At 35.0% G+C, this 17,340-nt stretch overlaps 1 long non-coding RNA gene across 1 annotated transcript; it reads left to right on the top strand.

The window, feature by feature from the left end:
- Positions 1 to 3,912: 3,912 nt before the first annotated feature.
- LOC108523857 (uncharacterized) lies at positions 3,913 to 16,733 on the top strand. The gene is made up of 3 exons (XR_001883910.1): positions 3,913 to 4,197; positions 4,940 to 6,031; positions 16,518 to 16,733. It is a non-coding gene; the product is annotated as an uncharacterized LOC108523857 (long non-coding RNA).
- The last annotated feature ends 607 nt before the right edge of the window (positions 16,734 to 17,340 follow it).

The raw sequence follows: 17,340 nt of genomic DNA, 5'->3' as shown, positions 1-17,340 counted from the left end.
AAAGCACATTACATAAAAAAGAATAGGTCCATTTTTAAAAGGCAAATAGATCTGTTGAAAAGGAAAATGTAGGCACTGACATTTAAAACTAAATCAACAAATTAGAGCATATTAGACACAGCTGAAAAGAAATAGATGAAAGGAAAATATGTTAGTAAGATTAATAGACAATGATAGAAGAAAAGGCTTCAATATTCATCTAAAAGGAATACCAAGAGAGAGAACAGAGAGAATGGTGAAGAGACCATATTCAAAGTGATAAATGGTTCAAATTTTCTCCAAACCCATGAGGTTTGTGAAACTTCACATTCAAGAAGCTCAAAAAGTCTTAAGAATCATAAATAACATTTTGAAAAATAAAGACACAGTAAATATAAATCCCCAATGGCGGCACATCAAAATACACTGAAGATAAAGAAAATGCATTAAGAAACCACAAAGAAAATAGGGAGCACCTACAGAGGAACCAAAATTAGAGTGAAATGAGAGCACAACTTTTCCATAGAAGAAAAAAGACAGACAAAATATTTTCAAAAAGAAAATATTATTCAAGAATTAGAGAAGATAATTATATTTCAGGAAAATATTTCCTGCTTATTGACAGAATGACAGAAAAGTAAGAGATATAATTAAGAAAGAAAATGTGTAAGGTTTTTTGTTTATGTGTTTCTTGTGCTTGGGATTTATTTGTTTTGTTTTGTTTTGTTTTGGTCTGTCTTTGGTCTGTCTCTTTGCAGCTCTCCTCTCAGGTACTCTGTCCTGTGAATTTCATCTGACTGAGTCTCCTTAAACATTAGGCTTTCCATGGATCACTCTCCCCATGCTGGTGCCTGGAAATTCAAGATATTTTTCTTTTTTTAATCTATGTATTCATAGTTTTCATCCTGTTTAAGTTTAGCCATTATTTCTTCAAAATCTTTTATTCTCACTCCCTTTTTTAGGGAGTCCAATGTTGCATATCTTAGACTTTGTAAAGTTGTCACAGTTTTGGGGGTGTTTTGTTTGCTTTGCTTTGCTTTATTTTCTAATCCTTTTTTTCTCTTTGTGTTTACTTTTGGATCATTTCCATTGCTATGTCTTCAAATCACTAACCTTCTCTTCAACGTCTTGCCATTCGTCCCTTCCAATGTACGTCTCATCTTATACCTTGTAGTTTCTGTCTCTATAAGTTTGATTTGAATCTTTCTCATATCTCATATTTCTACTTAACTTTTTGAACATCTGGAATACAGTTGTAATAACTTTTAGTGTCCTTATCTGGTAATTCTAACATCTGGATCAATTTATGATCTGTTTTGATTGATTGATTTTTCTCCTCATTTGGGTCTTATTTTCCTGTTTCCATGTATGCCTTCTTGATCTTTGTTCTGGAATGTAGTTGTTTAGAAACAGTTTGATTCTTTTAGGTCTTGCTTTTAAGATTTGTTAAGCAGCACAAGAGCATACTGAATCTGGAGGAAAATATTTGTAACTACCGAAGCAATATCCTACCAAATGTTTCATAAATCATGAAGTTATTCAGTCTGGCTACTGGACACAGGTACCATTCTTAACCCTCTATGAGTGCTGGGCATTATTATCTCTAATCATTTCAGCTTTATTCTTTCCCAGGTCTTGGGAACTTTCCTCACATGCATGTGCTGATATAAACTCCGTTGAATACTAAAAGGAAGCTTCTGCAGATCTCTGGTCTGTCTCTGTGCAGCTCTCCTCTCAGGTACTCTGTTCCATGAATTTCATCTGTCTGGGTCTCCTCAAACACTGGGCTCTCCACGAATCCCTCTCCCTGTGCTGTTGCCTGGAAACTCTTTCATGGTAGTAAGTTCAAGCAATAGGGCTCACCTTGTTTGTTTTTTAGGGATGACTACTCTTCATTATCTGATAGCTGATGCCTTGAAAATCATTGTTTTATATGTGTTGCCAGGTTTCTTTTTTTTTTTATTGCTTCAGGCTGGAGGGTGAATCCAGTCCCACCTACTCCATCTTGCTCAAAAGTGGACACTTCTTCAGAATAAAATTGTAAAATGTAATGTATGGATTTCTTTTTACCTGTTTGTGTAGCTAAGGAGGAAATAATTTCAGGTGGATCATTTGGTTAGTTGTATTTCTTTTTCTTTCATGAGTAGAATAATTCTATTTGTGAGCCATCCTTGGATAAACTGCACATGAGAAAATTTTGCTTTATTACTGTCTCCAACATCTTCTTTCCCTAGTGCCTCTCTCCCTTGCAAGAAGTCAGTGCCTCCATGCCCCTGTGGGGTGAATTAGGGATGCTGTTACAAAGACCACCATCCTCAATTTCATATCCTTAACAATCTCCCCCAAACTCTCCACCATTGACCTATTTTAGCTCTTTTTGTTTCAAGTCCCTACTTTAAGTTAGGAAACTGAAAGTAAATCTATGTTGATGGGTTAATGTAAAACCGTCTTTTGTAATTGAAACATTCTGAAGAGCCTGAATTCACAAAAATGACAAACTCTGAGAAGAAAATTTTGGATGTGGCAGCGGGCTACCAGAAGGGATATATTAGTCAGGTTACAGTAGGTGAAACTATTTTGCAGATCCAAGGGCCAGAACCACTTATGATTCTCACCTTATGGTTTATCAAACTAAACCCTTTATTATCATATTCTGCCTTTCTGATTTCTAAAATGTAACATATTACTTTATTTTCTAATTAGCTCTTATGTATTCAGGACATATTCCAGATACTCATTTTACCTCTCCTGTGACCTATGAATATATGATACAAATAAGAATTTTTGAAATTTCACACGTATATAAGAATTGTGCATTAAATGAATCTATCAACCTAAGTTTACTTTGAGAACTTCTTTTATGAACTTTTTATTCATAAATGTCTAATTCTCTATGAAGCAGAAAATTAATAGAATTCAAAATAGTTTTCTTTTCCCTTGAATGAAACAATATAACTCAAATGCTTAAATAATCAAATATCCATTATTTCTGATAAACATATGGCTTTGCATTAAATTACAGATATAAACAAAAATTTTATGAAATTATGATGCAAAACATGGTAACTATGTCAGTGATTTCTTGATAAAATCACAGAGCTGGAGGGTGCATTTAGAGGTCATCCAAGGTAGCCAGTGGTCTTCAGATACCAAGCGCCTACATTAGTACTGAAGATTAACTCTAAGAAAACTTTATTATATTCTGTGCAAGTATATTTCAAAATTCATGTTTCGTTACAGGTGTATAGGCCTTCTAGTAATTAGAATAATTTGGACAGAAAGTTGAAATCTGTTACATTATTATTAGGAAGATAAATTACAAATAAACAATTAGTAAATGTTTAGTTTTCTAAGGTCTGTGGTTATCAAGACCTATAAGTGGTTTAGTGGGAATAACAAGAGGTTTCAATTCTGTTCTAGCTCTGTCACTTACTTTGTCAACTTGTCAAATCACTTAACTTCCATGAGAATAATTGTGCACTATTTTAAAGTATAGATAACAGGTACCTTGCAGGAGTTTTATAAGATTCAGAGTTTCTAGGTATTCAGTTCTCAATAAATGGGATTGTTACTATTGCTATTGGGAAAAGACTGTGCCCTTTGATAGGTAACCTTCTCTCTATTATCTAGAAAACAAGCCATCAAACTGATGCCACAGGAAGGAAAAAAAATCCCTTTATTCTTGGCTTTGCCCAGTCCTGAAACACCAATAATTAGCTTTTTTTTTCCTTTAGAAAGCCATGAAGGGGCTAAGAAGCTAGGAATAGTACTGAGCTACAATGAGTACAGAGAAAGGCCTATACTCTTTCAAGTCTGTATCACAGGAAACATTGTGACCTCACATTCTAAGTCTTGAGAGCACACACAAGCCCAAGGATTTAAAAAAAGGAGAGAGAAAGAGATTCTGCTCAAATTCAGGGAATAACTAAATAAATTAACTAGTAATGGTTAAAAATTAATATTTATCGAGAATGTTTCAACTCTATCCAGATGATTCTCTTTCAATATTTAATCAGCATGTGTGTTTCCCCTGGCATGGCCTTCCTTGGTAAATACGGGAGAAGGAGCTTAGTGTCCTGAGTCATCCACCTGTGCTCCACTGCTGCACAGAATGCTTCACCAGACTCACTTTGCTGTCAGTCACCACATCAAACGTCGGGACTGCGGTGCCTCAAGAACAGCTGTTTCTGTCACATTGACTTCAACAGAGAGGCCAATGTGAGTCATGTTATATCTGTTCATAGCCCAGTTGTAATATTTGCTACCATTCTACTCCCCAAAACTATAAAAGTAATAAATTGAACTGAAGATCTGGCAATGCAGAGAGGCTTTATAAGCAGTAACATTGATGTGTTAAAAATGAGAATTTGACTTCTTTTTTTTTTTGAGACGGAGTCTCGCTCTGTCGCCCAGGCTGGAGTGCAGTGGCCGGATCTCAGCTCACTGCAAGCTCCGCCTCCGGGTTTACGCCATTCTCCTGCCTCAGCCTCCCAAGTAGCTGGGACTACAGGCGCCCGCCACCTCACCCGGCTGGTTTTTTGTATTTTTTTTAGTAGAGACGGGGTTTCACTGTGTTAGCCAGGATGGTCTCGATCTGCTGACCTCGTGATCCGCCCGTCTCGGCCTCCCAAAGTGCTGGGATTACAGGCTTGAGCCACCGCGCCCGGCCAAGAATTTGACATTCTTATAACTAGTATCTTGTACATCCCACTGAGAGGAGTATTTTACTGGCTTTTCTCTAAAGGGTGAGGCCTTCTACCAAGTTGCCTCATCTATTCTCTTATCCCTTATTTCTGTCCCCATCATCTCTCTATTTCACTCTCTGACCCCCAAATTCATGGTTATTTATTGTAAAAAGTAGTTTAGCTACCATCTTCTTGCACAATCCTCTTATAAGCCATGCTCTTGGACCAACTTCTCTTTTCACTACCCTTTCACTTCCTTCAACCAATATTCCCAGTTACCAACTAGGTAACTTCCTAATCAAGGGGACTTTCGTGTTGACATGAATGATCCTTCACAGTTCAATGACCAACTCACACTCCAACAGCCCATGTCAGCAATGACTCTCAAGACCACGACTTGCCATCATCCCTCAATATTCCTGTAATGAATATTTAAAGTCATCTGTGATAACCACTGATCTGTAACCCAACATGATTTCAAGGACATCATAGGATTTAATTTTATTTGCTGTGAAAGGAATTTGACAGAGGCATAGGGATAACCTCTGATTTTAGCAACAATCATTTTGAAAATTATCAATGAAGAAAAGATATTACAGCCAAGCAGTGGATTCCTTTGTTCTATTTAAATTACAGTATCAGAATACACACTTTATTTGCCACTTTTGAAAAAAATTCAATGATTCTGTGAGGTTTTTGTTTGCTTACTACGTGTCAGGCACTATCCTGAGCATTTTATATACCAAAAAAGGACTAACAGCTCTTTCTTTGGCCTCCTCTCTGGAAATGCCTGAAGACTAGACCTTTGATTTGCAGCAGCAACTGAAGAATAGATATTTACCTATATTGATGCAAAAGAAATGAGAGTTCCATGGAAACGATTAAGCGTGTGTAACTCATTGTCAAGCTTGTTTGGCGAGTAATTGGGAACTAATGAAATGGAGCTGCCCTGAAGAAATGGGGCTAATCACATAAACCTGATTAGATGTGATTACTCAGTCACATACACACGGCTTGATATAAAAACTGAAGGGAGGATCTCAGAGCTGATGGTTTTCCTGAGCTGAAGTTGTATTCAATCAACTTTATTCCTTGTGGCCACACACACACCCAGGATGCAGAATGACTGGGACATCCAAGGCTGTGTCTGAGAATCATGAGACCTCTGTTGTGTTGTCGTTGTGCATGCTATGACACTGGTCCTATGCATTTTCTTCAAGGCAAGTACAATTGGTGCTTGATGAAGTCTACTGTGAATCTCAAGTCTGACTGTCGATCAAATCAAGTTAAGACACAGTAGAGTGTCACACATTCATTTTTCATACAACACTCCTATGCAGTTTAAAATAATTATTACCAGTTTGCAGGTAAGAAAACATAGAATTTAAGTAAAATGATTGAAACACACATAGCTTATAATTGAAATAAACTATCCTTTCTTGAGTATTTTGAAACTGGTATTTTCTAATATAACTTTTGGTATTTAAAATAGCGAATATTTACTTAATACTTTTGTCTATATACAGCTACTTCTGTTAGTAGCTCTGTGACTTAAAATTTATTGTTTGAATAACTAAATTATTTTTAAAATAAAGTTAATTTAAAATAAATAATATCCTGTTTTAGGTTTATTGAAGATTTTTTGCCTACTTATAGAAAATGTAGAACCTATAACAAGATTAAAGAAAAATATTGCAATCCCTTGTAATTTCGATGTCCAGTGATAATTGCTATTCAATTTCTAGAAACTGTGGTATATCTAGATAGATAGATAGACAGACAGATAGATAGACAGATGATGGAATACTACTCAGCCAAAAAAAAAAAAATAAAAATAAAAAGGAACACATTAATGGCATTTGCAGCAACCTGGATTAGATTGGAGACTATTATTCTAAGTGAAGTAACTCGGGAATGAAAAACCAAATATTGTATGTTCTCACTCATAAGTGGGAGATAAACTATGAGCATTCAAAGGCATAAGAATGACACAATGGACTTTGGGGACTCAAGGGGAAAAGGGTGGGAATGGGGTGAGGGATAAAAGACTACAAATTGAGTTCAGTGTATACTGCTGAGGTGATGGGTGCACCAAAATCTCACAAATCACTACTAAAGAACTTACTCGTGTAACCAAATACCATCTGTTCCCCAGAAAAAACATAGGAAAAAAAAAGAAAAAAAAATTCTAAAATGTTTCCCTCCAGCATTTTTCTTTGTTTTTTTCCAAGCATATTTTTTACATGACAAATTGCATATTATAGATTACATAAGATTTGATATCCTGATGTGTTTATTTTTATTTCATTTTATTTATTTATCTGTTTTGCTTAACCTTTATGGAAAACAAAATGACCTTTTGAGCAAGTGTTGAGATTCTTTCCCCTTCCTTGCCCACAGGAGTACATTTGGCTCTGTTTGTTCATCTTCCATACACCATTTAAAATATGTCTTCACTAACTTTATTCCTGGGCTCTTTGTGATGCAGAATCAAGATAACTAGAAAGAAAATAAACAAATTTGGGAGCCTAGGAGAGGGGATGCTAATAAAGAAAGAAGTGAGAGATTTAATTTCTGAGAGAAGAAAAAGAACCTATGAGAATTTCAAGAGAAGGGTCCAACCTTTTCAGAGGTTAGACCTTACGAAGTAGTGAGAGACATTGAGAACATAACAATGGAGAAATAATATTTTTCCAAGATATTGAGAACATAAAATGGAGAAAGAATATTTCTCTGTGCCTTATATTCTGATTGTATATGTGTGTATATGTGTGTCTTTCTTAAGAGACTGCAGGAAGTATTTAAATTGCTTTAATTTACTTTTGATTACTGGATTATGTTTATTTCTTTGATCTCAAAGCAACACAATTTATGTTTCAAACATTTTATTAGTATAAACTTGCAAATTTGATTAATAACATTAAGGTTATTTCAAATTTTTCATTATTATACATAACATAGGGCTTCCTTTACCTGCTATTTTTTGCTCTCATTTTTCAACTATTTCTCCTAGAAGGGTTACTGGACCAATGAGTAGGAACATTCATATTTAAGCCTTGAATCCATAGTGTAAAATCATTTTATAGAACTTCTCTCTAGATTTTTTGTGTTCTCTCTTCTTATTCTAATAAGTAGTCCAGAGGATGGACTTGATAGTTACTGAATTTATAAGTAAGGACCCAATTCTTTATCTTCTAACTGGGTCTCCCCTTTGAACTTTGGAAGGATATATCCAACTACCTGCTGGATATATTCACTTGAATGTACCTCAGATATTTCAAAATAAAGAGATTTAAATTGTAACAATTCATCCTACATTTTCCGTGCATTACTATTTTAGATAATGCCACACTGTTATTCAAGATACATAAACTAGGGGCCTGGAAGTCATCCTTCACTATCCTCCCTTTTGCTCTCACCCATTTCTCATTAAACAATAAGTTAATGTTCCCCTGAAGTATCTAAGCCCACTCTGCTTCGCCCTTACCAGGAACACACTGTTTGAGGTCTCCATCATTTCATGCTAGGTCTCTTTAACTACAGCCTTGCTTACCCTTCTTTATTCCTTTCTCATTCTGGTCAAGTCTGAGCACGCCAGGGTTTCTACTTAAAGTCCTTCAGTGGCTTTCAAACCCCCTTCATGGCACTTCCCAACATGTGAAGAGTAGGCTAAAGGGTGCCAGAGCTGCAAAAGCCACAAGTGATCACCTCTGGTTGTCAACAGTCTTGACTACATGAGCAAGTATGGTGCGCAGATATTATCCTCTCTCTACAGGCCACAACATTTGGGAACCTCTGACTACAAGAAAACTCTAGTATAAGATAATTAATTATAGCATATAAAGCCTTTAATTATGTGGACACTGCCAATACACCCTCATCTCACATCACTTCCCACTGTTTCATTTTTCTATTAAGTCCCAAATCCACTGTGCCCTTGATTGCTTCTTGCCTTTTTCCCACTTCTGCTCTTTCCACTTTTTCCCTCACACCAGTCTTTGCCACACTTTAAGAATCAATCATCTACCAACTTTCCTTTTGTTAACTTACGGATTAGTGTCTCTTAAAACCTAGCCTGTAAATGACATGCATCACAATTACATAAGACTTATTTTTAAATTGATTTTTTGGTACAACGCAGGAACAATGAACTCACAGCATCAGGAGTTGGAGCACAGAAACCCATCACTTAAATGACCGCCCCCCCGATGTGTTTATTTTATGCATTAAATTTTTTAATCCAATGTCATATATACAATCTCACTGACCAATGTACTTTACAAAATATGATTATATATGTCAGGAAACAACAAAAGCATAGTGAATTAAATAAATGTTTGAGTCTTAATAAATATGAGTTTACCAGCCATGAACAATTAACAGTGAAATATCCACTAGGAAAAGGACATAATAAAAATTATCCTTCTTTAAAAAAATAGTTATATTGATGGCAAGGACTACAACTGACCCTAAGAACTAATAAAATATATTTTTGTGACAATCTATAATCTAAGCAATTCCAGTATGAATTACTACCTTTTAGAGTTTTAAAAAAAATGCCTTAAAGAAATGTACTTCATAGAATACATGTTTGGTATGATATCTGGATTTTTTAAAGCCAGTTTATTCCCAAAGCTCATGGCTCTCTGAAATTCTATCATCAGTCACACAACAAATTCCCTTTGAGGGTATATAGTATGTTGATATTTGAAATTATACCTGCAGCACATGTAGCTGGTGATGAATACATGCTAAATTATCTTTAAAACCTGTATTTCTTATTGTTTGAGAAATAGATTATTATTCACAGATGGAACCTACTTACAAGCTTGATTGACGATCTTTTCACTGCATCTCTCTCCCTTATGTTTTTCTGATTTACGATTAACAATTATATTTACATTAATGCTTCCCTTTATAAAGCCAAAAGTCTGGATGCAGAGTTTCCATGCTGTATCTATAGAAGGCTATTTAATTCAGAAGGACCAAAAGTTTTAAATTGTCCATGGTCTTATGAATAATGACATTGATTTTTTCAAATTCTGACCTTGTGATATGGTTCTGTGAAAACTACTCACATTAAAAAATAATTTAAGCATCTAAATCAACAATTCAGTGGCTTTACTTGTGCACTCCAAGCCTTAGATATCTGCAAAATAGAAATAATAAAATTTTCATCACAAGGTTTGAATTAAATGAGATAAACTTGTAAAAACATTCAGCTTAATGTCTGACATAGAGAAACGGGGTAACAGAGATTAGTTGTATCTGGTAGGCAAGGAAAGCATGAATCATAGACTACTCTAATTTAAAAAAAAACTTTTAGAGATGTATTATCTCCAAAAACAAAGAATATGAGAATAAAAGGGTAGGGAGCAGTAGGCTGCTTTCACTATTGACATTGAGTCCCTCTATATAGACACAATTGCATATTTCCCAGCCTACAGAAAAAACTACGTTTATGCAAACTTTGCCTTAGTTCTAGAGCTATTCTGAACTTCAAGCAGTTCATATAGCTAGCCTGCTAGCTGAAGCAGCTGAGCAGAAAGAATTAAACAGCACATATATTTCCTGATTTCAGTTGCTCCACAGAGGGGTTGTTAAAAAAAAAAAAAAAAGCCAGAAAACAAACAACAAAAAAATTTGATATAATGAGGTTAGTGAAGAGAAAGCAATTTATATTTACATCTATAATTGAGTTTATAATTACAGAAAGTAATGCTTTAATTATTTTATGATTACTTTAGGATAAATTGTAGAAATACAGTCAATACTATAATGGGTAGGCTGTGAAGGCTTCTTTTAAGGGTCCTAGTCTGTGAAAGTATTAAATAGCTCCTTGCAATATTGTGTTTGATGTAATTTTCAGGCACTGATACATAAAATGTAAAGCTTTACATTTCATTTTTCCTCTCTTTCCTTACCCAACCTCTGGTATAGGTGCTAACGATAAGTGAAATGAGGTTAGAGAGAAATAGGAATTCCTAATCTACAAACTGTGTATGCTGTTTGCCAAATCTAAGTTGACCTTAACCTCAAAATATAACTACTTTCATTAGGGCTAATCATTTCGAAGCAAGCTTGATTATATTTTCTTTCAGAAAACATTTCTTCATAGATAAGACAGTTTTATTTTTCAGAATAAAATTTCTACCTCTATCTACATGTGAAAATAGTAGCCAGATCCATGCACAGACCTCTGACATCATTTAAAAAAGTATGATGATTTTCTTAGGCAAAAATGTCTGTACAGTCTTTACACATATGCCCACCCCACTAGAGTGTACATGCTTGGAGAACAGTGGACCTTGCTCATTTTAGCTGATATATAGTCGCTGAAATAATATTTTTGTCAAGTCTTTTAAATTTCTAATATTTATTTTAATGGTTATTTAAAGAAATTTGTTTATAAATTGATCCCTGGAAGCTGGAAAGAAGAAAAAAGATGGAGTAGAAAACATTATTTGTTCCAAATATTTTATGCCTGAATATGGACTTTAGTCCATTGATGTCAAGCTTAGCCACATGACCTGCTTTTGTTAATGAAAGGTGAGCCAAACTGAGGTATATCAAAGCTAAGCTGAAGCTTTTAAGAGCTATTGTATACTTCCTCCATTACCCTTTTCCCTCTGCCATTAAAACAGCATCTCTAAAGGGGATTGCCCCTTCAGATTGTGTCCTAAAATGAATGTCTTAATCTATTTAGGCTGCCAAAACAAACTATCATAGACTAAGTGGCTTTATAAACAAGAGAATTTTTGTTGTTGTTCTTGTTTTGGAGGCTGGAAAGTCCTAGGTCAAAGCACCAGCAGATATGGGGTCTGTCCAGGGCCAACTTTCTGGTTCATAGGTAGAGGGCCATCTTCTCAATGTGTCCGCACATGGTGGAAGGAGTAAGGAATTTATTGGACATCTCTTTTACAAGGGCACTAATCCCATGTGTGAGGCCTCCACCCTTGTGACCTAATCACCTACCAAAGGCCCCACCCCCTAATACCACCACTTTGGAGATTAGGGCTTCAATATATATATTCATTTGAGGAGACAGAACAAACATTCACTATAGCAATTAAGCATACAAATGAGGCAGAGCTGAAGCCAACTTGCACACAATATATGGTGGGAACAAGATATGCACCTTGTTGTTTTAACACTAAGACTTTGGGTTTGTTTTTTGTTGCAATATAACCTAGTGGAAGCTGGATCATGTAGAGTGAGGTCACTAAAAACACTCTGCTCATCAATGTCTACTATTCAATTACTTAGAATAATCATGAAATCATAAAATGTAGGTCTTGAAAAAATGTGGTAATTAGATAATATAACCCCCTCACTTTACAAGTGAGAAATTAGAGACCTAGAAAGTTTAAATGATGCATTTATAGATACACAACTAATTGTGGGCCAGAGCCAGAATCTGGATTCACTGACACTACTCATTTAAAAATTAATGCTGAATATAAATATTTATTCTTCAGCTATATTAAAAGAATAATGGATAAGGAAAATTAAAGACAGAAACACAATAATAATAATGCATCACCTGTGTGAAAAAGTTATTGCGGCAAACCCGCAACTGATTATTTCAATGGTGTTGCTTAATTTGTTGAGGTAATTTCATTTTCTCTCCTTGTATTCAAAACTACAAATTTGAGACCATCTGACCAGACATAATTACTTGTTGTATAGAGCTGGTCTCTGTGCAAAGCAAACTGAATTGTGTTGAGATTGAACCATAAACTCAGCCTCATTAGCACTCTGCTCTCACTAATTTGCCTAAAGTAAAATAAGTATTTTAAGGTTCCAAGAATTCTGAATGTAGAGAAAAGAGTCATCCATCTGGGAATTATCAGGACAATTACGTGGAGAACTAAAAGGACTACACAATGAGGTTAATCTAGGTTACATATCAGTCATTCCTGCCTTGGCAGATTTTAGTCACAAGAGTGGGATAGTGGTTGAAATTATAAACATTTCACTTTGAAAAAATTTTAAAGGTAGAATGAAAACTTTTATTATTTAGGACTAACTTTTTTTTAAAAAAAAATAAATCCTCCCAAACCCTGATTTGTAGTGTTTGCCAAATTCCGTGATGAAATTACTTCCACTGTGGCTGATTTTAAGCCACCAACGCAATAATAACTGGCCTTTTAAATTCCTCAGTGTTTATCTTTTGGAATAAATAAGCTGATGTGAGCTTGTGGGAGGTTTAGAATCTGATAAACTTGGTTTAAATCTCAGTTGTATCCCCTTGTAGCTGTGTTTTTAGTATGTACCCTAGGCTGTCATTTGCTTAAGGTGTCCTAATGGGCTTAATAGCTACTATGTAGTATGATTGTAAGAATGAGAGATACTTATAGTAAAACCCCTGACACCTTTCCTAATTTGCCCTGTTTTACTCAATCCACTTCAGTTATGTTGGACAGTTTACAGTATCTCAAACACTATAGGCACACTCCTGCTTCAGGGTCTTTGCACTTGCTATTTTCTTTGTCAAAATATTATTCACTGTGATATCCTCACGGTCCAGCTGCTCTCTGCTACTCTTGTTTTGCTTTCTTCTATAGCACTTTTTGTCAGCTCACAATTACATGATTTACTTATTTATTTGGTTTTTGTCAGTCTTACGCCACTGAAGTGCAAATTTCACAGTATCAAGGATTGTGGTCTCTTCTGTTCACTACTGCAGCCTTGGAGCCTAGAATATTGTCAGATATATAGACTTACGGCCCTCAATAAATACGTATTGGATAAATCAGTAAATGAAAAAACTGGAAAAAATAGTAAATTTTAATATTTGTTAATTGTCCTATCTTAAGGCTAGGGACAACTAACTTTACCTCGGTTACCTCTAAAATCAGTAAAATTTATGTTCCAGCCAAACCATTCAACTCCAAATAGTCACGCTAATGGGATACAGCATGACTGTATCTCATACTGCTGTGTTCCATACTGTTATCATTAAAAGTACACTGCCTTGGCTTTTGCTTTTAATAGAACTCTTCTGAAGACAAAAACCAGGAAATATAGGACAATCTACTTAACATGTTGCATTGAAACTTTGAAGGAATCACTACTTTTCATTAAACTAGGAAGACACTAAATGACTGATAAAGGGTGCTAACCATAGAAACCAATACGATCTAATACTAGATGAATGAGTACCTTCTTTTTCAGAAATTTTACTGTTTATTGTTAAGGCAAAAATATTAAATAAAATAAAAGATGACATTTTATTAATAAACACAACAAATAACACATGCACAGTAAAATAACTTGCAATCACTGTTTTGAATCAATAATAAAGGAAAGTAATCTTTTGGTGCCCTAAGTAATGAATGCAGTTTGTGAAAAAAAGTAGGTTAAAGAATTGAACATTCAAATATGGAAGACAGCTAAACCGTCCCGAGGAAATATGAAAGCATGTTTACACCTAAATCTAGTGCTATTTTACATATTGATCAGACTCTAAGTTAATTTCATAGGGCAAATTTACATAGGAGGAAATTTCTGAACACTTAATTCAAAGTGAAAGACTGAATATGTAAAAGCTAGGGACAGTGTAAAGAAGGGGAAAAAGAAGAGAACAATGTGGGCACATTGTTTAGCATAATCTTTCTTCTACCACATGTTAATACAAGGATATCTATACCATGTTTCTTGAAACATAACAACTATTTACTCCACAAATATTTATTGAGCACTTACTATGTTTAAAAAAATCCATTGTAAACCAATTTTACTCAATAAAAGTGGTATTAACCAAGTGTTTTTTTAATCACATATCAGAGTTTTATTCATAGTAGACATTATAGGTTGAGTTGTATCCCCAAGGTATGTCAGAGTCCTAACCCTCAGTACCTGTGAATGTGCCCTTATTTGTAAATAGGGTTTTTGCAGATGTAATCAAGTTAAGATGGGATCATTAGGGTAAATGTACTCCAACATGACTGATGTCCTTAGAAGAAGACTAGAAGAGAGGTAGACAGATAAAGTGAGAACATCATGTGATGATAGTGGCAGAGACTAGAGTGATGCAGCTGCAAGCTAAGAAACACCCAGGACTGAAAGACACCACTGGAAGCCAGGAAAAGGCAGGTAAGGATTCCAAGTGGAGTCTCAGAGGGAGCAAGGTGCTTCTAACATTTGATTTCAGACTTTAGCCTCCAGAGCTATAAGAGGATAAATTTATGTTGCTTTAAGCTACCCAGTTTGTAGTACTGTTACAGTAGCCCTAGGAAACTAATACAATAGCCCCAAACTGAAAGCAACAAAGGTGTCCTTCAGTAGGTGAGTGTTTAGGCAAACTGTGGTACATCTATATAATGGAATATTATTCAGTAATAAAAAGAAAGGAACTATCAAGTCACAAAAGCACATGGAGGAATCTTAAATAAATAAATTTGGCTATGTGAAAGAAACTCATCCAAAAAGGCTACGTATTGTATGATTCCAATTTTATAATATCCTATAAAAGACAAAATTATAGAGACATAGAATTATCAGTGTCTGCCACAGGATCAAGGGTGCAGAGAAGAAGCATAGCAGAGTTTTAGAATCGTAATTATTCTGCATAATACTTTAATGGTGCATTTGCCAAAATGTACAGAATTTTACAGTACAAAGAGTCAATCCAATTGCATGTAAATTTAGAAAATCATTTAGAAAATCAAGGAAATCCCAAGAAGTAATTCAGACTTTGACACAACAATCTAACTGCATTACAAATGTATGAAATAATCTCCCAGAAGGGGTTGGGGAAAAACTGTTCACCTAAGTAGTTTTGGAAACAAGACTCTGAAAAACTAAAAACAAAAGGAAATAGGTATAAGTACTGTACTTAAACAGATAAAGTTGTTTCCCATAGGAGTATGGGTTAATAGTCTAATACTGCTATATATGTATACTGACTTTAAACAAGTGAATAAATGGCAGAGAGTGGAAGTCAGGTTTCTCACTGTTGGAACTGGAATTTACAGACAAGCAAAGGGAGACAGCTAGAATGATCCATGTGAAAATGGAGTTAGAGGCATCAATATGAACTCATATTTGGCTTAATACAGACAAGCACAGATCTACATGTAGAGATATTTATAGAAACATGTATACACATAGACTAGTACACAGACATATTTCTGTGCTCTTTCAGCTGAGATTGCCTAAAAGACCTGACACCCCAGCAGCAACAAGCACACCTGACATCCAGATCTTGGTTTGGGTTACCATTCTCTAATAAAAGGAAACAGGGCTCCTTGGAGAAATGGTGGTTTATGGTAGGATTGGGTCAGGAAATACACAAGATCAGTCTGAAACAGACTGTAGAGCCAGAAAGGAAGAAAATCCTTTTGAAAAAAGCACCCCACATTGATGGGGAGTATGTCAAAAGAAAATAGGAGTCAACTGAAAAGAACTCCCACAGGCCAAAGCTGGAACAATTTGAGTAACAAAATAAAGTAGTATTGAATTATAACCCAGAGTATAAAATAAATGTCAATAAATTCATACTGATATAAATAAACCATTGAATAAATGAATGAAAGAGAAGAGCCAGATCTCCTATGCAGAAGAATTTCAAATAATTTATGTAAATTTTTCCCTCCAGGAGGGTGATCATAACTCCAAACTTCTTAAGTGTGGGCTAACATAGTGACTTCCTTTTTTAAGAGTACAGTATGGAGAAGAATAAAAGATATAACTTTACAGTTATCAGAAAAACCTGATAACATCACCTCCCAGGTGATTAAGGTCAATATCAGCAGTCACATACCATGTTGAGTGTATAAATCATTGATAATATTATTGATATGATGTTATGAGGATAACCCTTTGCCTTTGTGGTCTTCATTCTAATAGCCTATAACTCCAGTTTCACCACGAGGAAAACGTAGAACCAACTTCAATATTGGGAGAATCTGTAAAATACCTGGCCAGAACTGAAAACCTTCAAGGTCACCAAAAACAAGGAAGGCCTGAGGAACTGTCACAGCTAAGAGGAACCTCAAAATACAAGACAGCAAAATGTACTGTAATATCTTGGATGGGATACTAGAACAGTGAAAGCATGTCAGATAATATCTAAGGAAATTTACATAAACTACTTAGGTGAACAGTTTTTTCATAACCCCTCTGTGAGATTATTTCATACATTTGTAATGCAGTTAGGTTGTTGTGTCAAAGTCTGAATTACTTCCTGAGATTTCCTTGATTTCCTAAATGATTTTCTAAATTTGCATGCAACTGGATTGACTCTTTGTACTGTAAAATTCTGTACATTTTGACAAATGTACCATTAAAGTATTACGCAGAATAATTACTATTCTAAAAGTCCCCTGTGCTTCTTCTCTGCAGCCTTGATTCTCTGGCAGCCACTGATAATTCTTCTATAGTTTTGTCTTTTATAGGATGTTGTAAAATTGGAATCATACAATATGTAGCCTTTTTGGATGAGCTTCTTTTACATAGCAATATTTATTTAAGGTTCCTCCATGTGCTTTTGTGACTTGATGGTTCATTTTCTTTTTATTACTGAATAATATTCCACTATATAGATGTACCACGATTTGCTTAAACACTCTAACTTTTCTTGTCCATTTGAATTTCAGTATTTGATATTGTGAGACCACGAATCATAATTTTGAAAACCATCAATGATGAAAAGAAAGCATACAATTCTCTA

Source organism: Rhinopithecus bieti, unplaced genomic scaffold (genome assembly GCF_001698545.2).
Source record: "Rhinopithecus bieti isolate Rb0 unplaced genomic scaffold, ASM169854v2 scaffold_74548, whole genome shotgun sequence".
NCBI classification, from domain to species: Eukaryota; Metazoa; Chordata; class Mammalia; order Primates; family Cercopithecidae; genus Rhinopithecus; species Rhinopithecus bieti.
Note: the sequence above shows the minus strand (reverse complement) of the source record. Positions and strands in the feature narration are given on the sequence as shown.